The following is an 11,232-nucleotide window of genomic DNA, read 5'->3' as shown; positions in this document are numbered from 1 at the left end:
AGATATAGGTAAGATACTCAGCCTGGCTCTGTCAGATATAGGTAAGATACTCAGCCTGGCTCTGTCAGATATAGGTAAGATACTCAGCCTGGTTCTGTCAGATATAGGTAAGATACTCAGCCTGGCTCTGTCAGATATAGGTAAGATACTCAGCCTGGCTCTGTCAGATATAGGTAAGATACTCAGCCTGAGGTTATCCTGTTATCCTGTTAAAATGTGTGTATGTAAGGACAAGTGACCATAAAACTTCCTGTTCAAATGTGTGGCCTCTTCTTCAATCTGCATAGCACCAAAAAATGTACTAATCAATTGATTGATATTTATTTACATTCTGAAATGTTGTGCTGCTTGTCCATATCCCAGGCTTCTGCACGGTGGCCCTTCCCAAAGTGATAGCTCGGTACTGGTGGGACGACGCTGGCATCTCTTTCTATCTGTGTCTGATACAGAAACAATTCATCCACTACTTTGGAGCACTCACCTCTCTCATCATGATGACCATGGCTATGGACAAATACCTGGCTATCTGCTACCCTCTCAGGTAACATAGATCTACCTAACCCTAACCCTGACCCTTACCCTAACTCTCTCATCATGATGACCATGGCTATGGACCGATACCTGGCTATCTGCTACCCTCTCAGGTAACATAGATCTACCTAACCCTAACTCTCTCATCATGATGACCATGGCTATGGACCGATACCTGGCTATCTGCTACCCTCTCAGGTAACATAGATCTACCTAACCCTAACCTTAACCTTAGCTTAGACAGTGTAAACCCTGTCTAAGCTATATTGAACTGTTTTAAGGTCATACCAAGGATCAATTTACTATTTGATTTAGAATTTAAAGAATTTTAAGACCCCTTGAAACATTGTAAAAGTAATTATTTTATGTGATGAAAAACCTAGTTTTGACCTTACTGTTATTAGCCCATACAAATGCATTGAATAACATATTCACTACATGGAACAGCAGCGAGTCCCCCCCCCCCCCCCCCAAAAAAAAAGTGTCTTAGGGATTAAAGAAAGATCAGGCAAGATTTTTATACATATTTTCTTTTACATGCATTTAACCCCTTTATTTTTGTCACTAAAAAGTTTCCATATATAATTCCATAAATGTTTTGGTACCAGGTGTAACGGATTTCCTCTTCCTCTTCCTCTTCCTCTTCCTCTTCTGAGGAGGAGTAGGAGAGATCGGACCAATGCGCAGCGTGGTACGTATCCATGATGTCTTTTAATGAGAATGAATACAAAATACAAAAAGAACAAGAGAATCAAAATGAAAACCGAAACAGTCCCGAATGGTGCAAACACTGAAATGGAAAATAAGCACCCACAAAACACAGGTGGGAAAAGGCTACCTAAGTATGATTCTCAATCAGAGACAACGAACGACACCTGCCTCTGATTGAGAACCATACCAGGCCAAACACATAAACACAACCTAGAAAAACTAACATAGACTGCCCACCCAACTCACGCCCTGACCATACTAAAACAAAGACATAACAAAATAACTAAGTACCCCCCCCCACCCAAAGGTGCGGACTCCGGCCGCAAAACCTGAACCTATAGGGGAGGGTCTGGGTGGGCGTCTGTCTGCGGTGGCGGCTCTAGCGCAGGACGTGGATCCCACTCCACCATAGTCTTTGCCCGCTTCTTTCCCCGCCTCAGTTGCGCCTTTAGAGCGCCGACCCTCGCCGCCGACCTCGGACTGGGGACCCTAGCATTCCGGCAGCACCTGACGGACGGGAGATTCCGGCAGCGCCGGATAGGCGGGAGAATCTGGCAGCGCCGGCGTGAAGGGCGACTCCGACAGCGCCGGAGTGACGGGCAACTCTGGCAGCTCCTGACTGACGGACGGCTCTGGCAGCTCCTTATTGGCGGGCAACTCTGGCAGCTCAGCACTAACGGGCGACTCTGGCAGCTCAGGACAGACGGGAGACTCTGGCAGCGCTGGACAGACGGGTGACTCTGGCAGCTCAGGACAGACGGGCGACTCTGGCAGCTCAGGACAGATGGGCGACTCTGGCAGCTCAGGACAGACGGTCGACTCTGGCAGCTCAGGACAGAGGGGAGACTCTGGCAGCGCTGGACAGGAGGGAGACACTGGCAGCGCTGGACAGGAGGGAGACTCAGGAGGAAGGAGACGGAGAGACAGCCTGGTGCGTGGGGCTGCCACCAGAGGCCTGGTGCGTGGAGGAGGCACTGGATAGACCGGACCATGGAGGTGCACTGGAGGTCTCGAGCACCGAGCCTGCACAACCCTACCTGGCTGGATACTCCCCGCAGCCAGGCCAGTGCGGCGAGGTGGAACAGACCGCACTGGGCTGTGCTGGCGAACCGGGGACACCATGCATAGGGCTGGTGCCATGTGCCCCGGGCCGAGGAGATGCACTGGAGACCAGATGCGCTGAGCCGGCTTCATGTCACCTGGCTCGATGCCCACTCTAGTCCGGCCGATACGAGGCGCTGCGATGTAACGCACCGGGCTATGCCTGCGCACCGGGGACACTGTGCGCCTCACGGCATAACACCTGGTGCCTGCCTGGTCCACCTCTCTCCACGGTAAGCACGGGGAGTTGGCTCAGGTCTCCTACCTGACTTAGCCACACTCCCCGTGTGCCCCCTCCAATACATTTTTGGGGCTGCCTCTCGGGCTTCCTTGACCGCCGTGCCAACTCCATTCTCCGGTATCCCTCCTCGCACTGTCCCAGAGAATCCCAGGCAGGCTCCGGCACTCTCCCTGGGTCGACCGACCACCTTTCTATCTCGTCCCATGTTGTTACCTCCTCCAGATAGCGCTGCTCCTTACCACGCTGCTTGGTACTTTGGTGGTGGGTGATTCTGTAACGCTCGTTGTGGGTGGAAGAAGAGGAGGACGAATTCACAGCGTGGTAAGTGTCCATATTGTTTTAATAAGAATACTGAACACTGAACAAAAACAATAAAACGATAAAACGAACAGTCCTGTACGGTGAAGCAAAACACAGAACAGAAAATAATCACCCACAAAACACAGGTGGGAAAAGGCTACCTAAGTATGATTCTCAATCCGAGACAACGAATGACACCTGCCTCTGATTGAGAACCATACAAGGCCAAACACATAAACACAACCTAGAAAAATGAACATAGACTGCCCACCCAACTCACGCCCTGCCCATACTAAAACAAAGACATAACAAAAGAAATAAGGTCAGAAAGTGACACCAGGGGACCTTCAGAAAAGTCTTGTGAGGCCTGTGCGTGTCCTAGAGAAAACAACTGACATGTACATGTTCCTGAGAGTCTCACCTTTACACAGATTAGTGTGTAGCCCAAACTGTTCACCCCCTAAAGACAGAAGTTGGCAGATCGGCTGTACCGACATCAAGACTAGTCCCAAGACGGAGAACACCATCTTGTTCATGAGTCTCATCATTCAAATCAAATCAAATTGTATTTATCCGAATACAATTATTACTTACAAGCCCTTAATCAACAATGCAGTTTAAAAAAATAATAATAATTTAACCTAAAAAAAATAATTAAAGAGCAGCAGTAAAATAACAATAGCAAGGCTATATACAGGGGGTACCAGTACAGAGTCAGTGAGCGGGGGCACCGGTTAGTCAAGGTAATTGAGGTAATATGTACATTTAAGGAGAGTTATTAAAGTGACTATGCATAGATAATAACAGAGAGTAGCAGCAGTGTAAAAGAGAGGGGGTGCAGTGCATATAGTCTAAGTTGTCATTTCATTAGATGTTCAGGAGTCTTATGGCTTGGGGTAGAAGCTGTTTTGAAGCCTCTTGGACCTAGACTTGGCGTTCCGATATCTCTTGTCATGCGGTAGCAGAGAGAACAGTCTATGACTAAGGTGGCTGGAGTTTTTGACAATATTAGGGGTTCCTCTGACACCGCTTGGTATAGAGGTCCTGGATGGCAGGAAGCTTGGCCCCAGTGATGTACCCGGGCCGTACACACTACCCTCTCAAGCACCTTACGGGTTGATGCCGAGCATTTGCCATGCCAGGAGGTGATGCAACCATGCTCTCGCTGGTACAGCTGTAGAACTTTTTGACGATCTGGGGACCCAAGCCAAATCTTTTCAGTCTCCTGAAGGGGAAACGTTGTTGGCGTGCCCTCTTCACAACTGTCTTGGTGTGTTTGGACCTTGTTAGTTTGTTGGTGATGTGGACACCACGGATCTTGTAACTCTCAACCCGCTCCACTACAGCCCCGTCAATGTTAATGGGGGCCTGTTCAGCCCTCCTTTTTCTGTAGTCCATGATCTACTCCTTTGTCTTGCTCATATTGAGGGATAGGTTGTTGTCTTGGCAAGACACGACCAGGTCTCTGACCTCCTCCCTATAGGCTGTCTCATCGTTGTCGGTTATCAGACCTACCATTGTTGTGTCGTCAGAAAACTTAATGATGGTTTTCGAGTCGTGCTTGGCCATGCAGTCATGGGTAAACAGGAGGGGACTAAGCACGCACCCCTGAGGGGCCCCAGTGTTGAGGATCAGCATAGCAAATGTGTTGTTGCCTACCCTTACCGTCTGCGGGGTGACAGTCCAGGATCCAGTTGCAGAGCGAGGTATTTAGTCCCAGGGCCATTAGCTTAGTGATGTGCTTTGTGAGCACTATGGTGTTGAACGCTGAGTTGTAGTCAAAGAACAACCTTATCACATAGATGTTCCTTTGTCCAGGTAGGAAAGGGCAGTGTGGAGTGTGATTGAGATTGCGTAATCTGTGGATCTGTTGGGGCAGTACGTGAATTGGAGTGGGTCTAGGGTTTCTTAGATGATGATGTTGATGTGAGTCATGACCAGCCTTTCAAAGCACTTCATGGCTACCGACGTGAGTGCTACGGGGTGGTAGTCATTTAGGCAGGTTACATTTGCTTTCTTGATCACAGGTACTACAGCAATCTGCTTGAAACATGTAGGTATTGCAAACTCGGTCAGGGAGAGGTTGGAAATGTCAGTGAAGACACTTGCCAGTTGGTCCATGCATGTTCTGAGTACACGTCCTGGTAATCCGTCTGCCTTATGAATGTTGAGCTGTTTAAAGGTCTTGCTCACATCGGCTATGGAGAGCGCGCACAAAAAGCTTATCTCTCTCAGATTTTGTGCACAAATGTGTTTACATTACATTTGGTGACCATTTCTAATTTGCAGATATAGTCCATCCACCTGACAGGTGTGGCATATCAGGAAGCTGATTAAACAGCATGATCATTACACAGGTGCACATTGTGCTGGGGACAATATAAGGCCACTCTATGATGTGCAGCTTTGTCACACAGCACAATGCCACAGATGTCTCAAGTTTTGAGGGAGTGTGCAATTGACAGGCTTACTGCAGGAATTTCCACCAAAGCTGTTGCCAGAGAAATGATTGTTCATTTCTCTACCATAAACCACCTCCAAAGATGTTTTAGAGAATTTGGCAATACGTCCAACCGTCCTCACAACCGCAGACCAGGTGTAACCACGCCAGCCCAGGACCTCCACATCCAACTTCTTCACCTGCGAGATCGTCTGAGACCAGCCACCTAGACAACGGATGAAACTGACGAGTATTTCGGTCTGTAATAAAGCCCTTTTGTGGGGAAAAAGGGCTGGGCGGACCTGGCTCCCAAATGGGTGGGCTCATGCCCTCCCAAGGCTGCACTCCTACCCAGACATGTGAAAAGCAGAGATTAGGGCCTAATTTATTTATTTCCTGTCATGAACTGAAACTCAGGAAAAAAAATTTAATTTGTGTTTTTAGCGTTTATGTTCTTGTTCAGTATACTGTCGATATATCTACCTGTAACTACCTGTATTTTCCTCTCAGGTGTTCATACCTTTTACAGCAGGCAACTCACAGATAACTCTCTGTCTTTTTCTCTCTTTTTCACCCCCTATCCCACCCATCTCTCCCCCATCTCCCCCCTCTTCCACCCCTCTCACCTTCCCCATCCCTCCCTCCCTCCCTACCTCCCTCCCTCCCTCCCTCTCTACCAGGTACAATGAGCTGATGACCAACAGGACCATGTCTCTCCTAACAGCCCTGTCCTGGGTGTTAGCCATGATATCTCCAGCCATCACCACCGTCCAGTCATCCCAGATGCCTTTCTGTGGGTCCAACCGCATCAACCACTGCTACTGCGACACCACGTCTCTCAACCAGTCAGTGTCCGAATCCCAATTTGCTCCCTATTCACTTTAAAGTGCACTACTTTTGACTCCATAGTGACTTTACTGTATTATACTTGATGTGCATACAGTATATGTATTTTTTTTCAATATCAAATAAATTCAGTCAACCAATCAACCAACCACTCACTCACTCAACAGGCTGTCGTGTGCTGACATCTCGTCCCAGAGCAGACTCTCCTTCTCACTAGCCATGGTCGTTCTTTTTCTCCCCTTTGGCTTCATCGTCTTCTCCTACGTCAACATCATCTTCACAGTGATGCGCATGGCTAACGCACAGGTCAGAATTCTGGAGGTGTGGAGTGTGGGGGTGGGGTGTGCAGGGGGGCTGAGTGGGAGGAGGGGTGTGGGGTGCAGGGGGGCTGGTTGGGAGGAGGGGTGTGTGAGGAGGGGTGGAACCCTGTAGCGATAAATGAATAAGGTCAAAAGGTTACATTGACTTGGAAGAGTGCCAGTGTTGGATAGCCATAGCCAGCTAGCTAACATACCATCTCTCTTTGTTTGAGCTGGGTGTTTGAGTAGACTAACGTAGCTAGCTTCATTTGCTAGCTAAGTAAATGAAAGTGAAAAAAAATACAATGAAATATAGTTTGCTCTCTCTCTTGCTTCTCTTTGTTCAAAATTGCTCAAGATTTTTCTTTCTTTCTCTTTGAGTCATCTACTCACCACATTTAATGCACTGCAGCGCTCGCTAGCTGTAGCTTATGCTTTCAGTACTAGATTCATTCTCTGATCCTTTGATTTGGTGGACAATGTCAGTTTATGCTGCAAGAGGACGTCCTCCAGGAGTTGTCATAATTACTGTGTAACTCTATGGAAGGAGGTGAGAACCATGAGCCTCCTAGATTTTGTATTGAAGTCAATGTACCCGAAGGAGGACGGAAACTAGCTGTCCTCCGTGCTACCCTACAAAGTGTTGTTGAGGCTACTGTAGACCTTCATTACAAAACAGTGTGCTGTAATCAAATATTTGCTGACGTGAATATATTTACTACAGTTTTATCTAAAAATGATTTTAAAAATTATTTTTCACTATTTTATTTTTAGAAATTAACTGAGGAGTATGTTCGTCCCCATCCTCATCTGAGGAGCCTCCTCTGCACTAAACCTGGACTGCCAGGTTCACCATTTCAACTTTACATCACACATTGCTTGTCCTGTCCTGTCTCTGTCCTTAATTTGAACTACTCTCTACTAACCCTAAACCACTGAGAACATTTCTCCATCTCTCCCCTCTCTAACCCAGGGCAGGCTGAAGACCTTCTCTACCTGTGCTACTCAGGGTTGTATCATTCTTATCTAAACTAAACCTTTCCTCTAACCCACTACTCTCCCCTCTCTAACCCAGGGCAGGATGAAGACCTTCTCTACCTGTGCTACTCAGGGCTGTATCATCCTTATTTACTACATCCCCCGTTTCATAGTGAACGCTACACCCTTCATCCCAAACCTGACCACGACCCCTGACCTCCGCATCAGCCTCGCCATTTTCTCCAGGTAGGTAGATCACAGATTAGAGAGGTGGGCTGGTAACCCAAAGGTTGGTAGATCAAGTCCCGGGCTGGGCGATGCAAAAGTGTGGAATGATCTGGCTATTTTGTCAGATCATTACTACCACTGCCATTGTGCCCTTGAGAAAGGCACTTATCCAAAAAAACAGCTACTGTATCCATCCAGGGGCTCCCCCATCTGAACTAAACCCCTCCTGTCCCTGTCTCCCTTCTTCTCCCCTTCTGTCCCCCTCTCCCCCTTCCTGTCTGTTTCTCCCCCTCCCGTTTATTCCTGTCCCTCTCTCCCCTTCTTCCCTCCCCTCCTGTCCCCCCCCCCCTCCCGTCCTGCCCCCCCTCCCGTCCTGCCTCTGTCTGTTTCTCCCCCTCTGCTTCATTCCTGTCTCCCCTCCTATCCCTGTCCCTTTCTTGCCCTCTCCCTTCTCCCCCCTGGCATCCAGAGTCGGTGTGTGTGTGTGTGTGTGTGTGTGTGTGTGTGTGTGTGTGTGTGTGTGTGTGTGTGTGTGTGTGTGTGTGTGTGTGTGTGTGTGTGTGTGTGTGTGTGTGTGTGTGTGTTAATAAAGTGTTCTTCTTATTCTACAGTCTGCTGCCACCCCTACTCAACCCCTTCATCTACTGCATCCGTACCAAGGAGATCAGGGCTTTCCTGGCCAAGTGGACCAACCGAGGGCAGTCCAACGCACATCACAAACCCTGCATCCACCCCATAGCCTGCTGACAGGCACTCAGGCAGCCTGCCGCTTATAAAATCACACAGGAGGCATTATGACTGCATACATCTCCTGTTCTCTCACCTATGAAGGAAGCCATTGGCCGAAACGTAATCTGGTCATGCAGGTGATGAGCCCCAGATCTGATATGTTTTCATTATTATTATTCAATATGGTAAACAATAAACTTTCACACTTGTTTTTGCTGTCTGGCAGTTTGTTTTTGTTCCCAGATACTGAATGTGCTGTGAAAGAAGAGAGACTACAACACATTCAGACAGCAACAATCATATCTTCATTTGAAATGTCACATCACTCAAACAAGACTGATGTCATCAAATCACATTTGATAGAGTTTAACCCTTAAAGGGGCAATCCAGAATTAGTACATCATTATTTTACTTTGAAATGAGTCACACATTAGCCGTGGATTCTTGAAGATTATAATTTGTAAATGCCCCATGAGCTTAGTTCAAAGGCCGTGCCCAAGCTAGCTGCAGACTAGTAATTATTTTCGAAGAGTAGCTCTTATTCTGTCGGATCGATAGTCTCAGAGTTTAACCACGTGGTATGGTTAAGATTTCAGAAATCTACTCAAACCTTAGCCTTCTCGGTTATCGAGGTAAGCTGGTCTGGGCTCAAACCTCAGCCCTCTCATAATTGAGGTAAGCTTGGTCTGAAGATAAATTCCCAAGGTAGGGGTTATATTCGGAAGAACAGAAAGGGGCTGTCCCATGACGCCAGATCAATGTCTGTGCTCATGGGGTGGATCAATGATTTAGTTAAACTCCAAAGGGTATTTTATACAACAATTAGAACAATTTATACAACAATTAGATAAAAGCCTCACAATTGAGACGCTTGTATAAACAGGGTTATGGTAATGTGGCTGTATTGTCTCTCATGAGTTTCAAAGAATTGTACCAAACGGACCAGTTCATAGCTGGCTACTTCACCGACCATTTATACATTCTCCAGAACATGAATATAGTTCAGTTCTCAAGTTCTGTGAGGTGGAAGAAATTCCTTTGTTCTCTCTATGAAAACTCACTCTCTCTCTATACTGTCTGGCCATGAGGAAGAATCTCCTCCAGGAATTTATGACCTGAGATAACAGCAGCCTGGGTGTAGGAGAGAGAGAGAGGGGGAAGGCACGCTATACCCAAAGAGGGCCATGTCATGACGCTATGCATATACGATAAACAGAGAGTAGCAGCAGCGTAGAAAGGGGGGATGGGGGGAGGCACACAATGCAAATAGAGTACTTCCGTTGTGAGGTTAGCTCCTCCGTGGATAACGTAGTTATGAAATAGACTTCTTCAAAATTATCGGCACATACCTATCGCCATTTTTGGTTTAGTTGGAGACGTGAATCCAATATATCATGTGTTAACTTGTTGTCACGACTTCCGCCGAAGTCAGTCCCTCTCCTTGTTCGGGCGGCGTTCGGAGGTCGACGTCACCGGCCTTCTAGCCATCGCCGATCCACTTTTCATTTTCCATTTGTTTTGTCCTTGTTTTACACACCTGGTTTCAATCCAGTTCATAACTCCAGAAAACGTGTTTCCCAGAGTCCAATGGCAGCGAGCTTTACACCACTCCAGCCGATGCTTGGGAATGCGGATGGTGATCTTAGGCTTGTGTGCGGCTGCCCAGCCATTACAAGAAGCTACCGACAAACAGTTATTGTTCTGACGTTGCTTCCAGAGGCAGTTTTGAACTCGGTAGTGAGTGTTGCAACCGAGGACAGTCTATTTTAACGCACTTCAGCACCCGGCGGTCCCCTTCTGTGAGTTTGTGTGGCCTTCCACTTCGTGGCTGAGCCGTTGTTGCTCCTAGATTTTTCCACTTCACAATAACATCACTTACAGGTCACGGGGGAAGCTCGAGCAGGGCAGAAAGTTGACGAACTGACTTGTTGGAAAGGTAGCATCCTATGACGGTGTCCCATTGAAAGTCACTGAGCTCTTCAGTAAGCCAATTCTACTGTTTGTCTGTGGAGATTGCATGGCTGTGCTCGATTTTATACTCCTGTCAGCAACGGGTGTGGCTGAAATAGCCAAATCCACTAACTTGAAAGGCTGTCCACATACCTTTGTACACAAAAAAAGATAGAGAGAACATGCATAGCACTAGAGAGGGGTGGCCAGGGATGAAAACGTTCTGTAATCGACATCATGAGTAATGTGACAAAGATGACATCACCAGGGTGGAGGTCTCTGATTGGCTGTTGGCTGTCTTGTCAGAGGGCATGTTGGCTATAAAGTTGGGAGTTACAAAGTGACTAACATCACACACCTCTGGGGCCACTGGTTGGGAACGAGGTAAGGATGGACAGAGAGCGAGAGCGCGAGAGAGCGAGATATTCCAGGGTCTTCAACATCTCTCTCTTTTATGTAACTCTCTCTCACTATCTCTCTATTACTCTCTCCATCTTAGGTGGAGGTAATGATGGAGAGATGGAGGGTCACCAGATTCTCTCTCTTTTATGTAACTCTCTCTAACTATCTCTCTATTACTCTCTCCATTTTAGGTGGAGGTAATGATGGAGAGATGGAGGGTCACCAGATTCTCTCTCTTTTATGTATATTTCTCTCTCTCTCTCTCTCTTACTCTCTCCATCTTAGGTGGAAGTAAGAATGGAGGATGTAGGGTCTCTTTATATAGCATGATTGAGAGATGGATCTCTCTCTTTGTATATACGCTGTATATATATATATATGTCACTTTATATGTCACTCAGTCTCTCTCTCTCTAACCTGGGAGGTAAGGATGAAGAGGGATCCTCCTGAGTCTTCAGCATCTCTCTCTCTCTCTC

Source organism: Oncorhynchus mykiss, chromosome 29, assembly GCF_057628025.1.
Source record: "Oncorhynchus mykiss isolate SJ-2025 chromosome 29, ASM5762802v1, whole genome shotgun sequence".
Taxonomy (NCBI): domain Eukaryota; kingdom Metazoa; phylum Chordata; class Actinopteri; order Salmoniformes; family Salmonidae; genus Oncorhynchus; species Oncorhynchus mykiss.
This window is presented reverse-complemented; position numbering follows the sequence as displayed.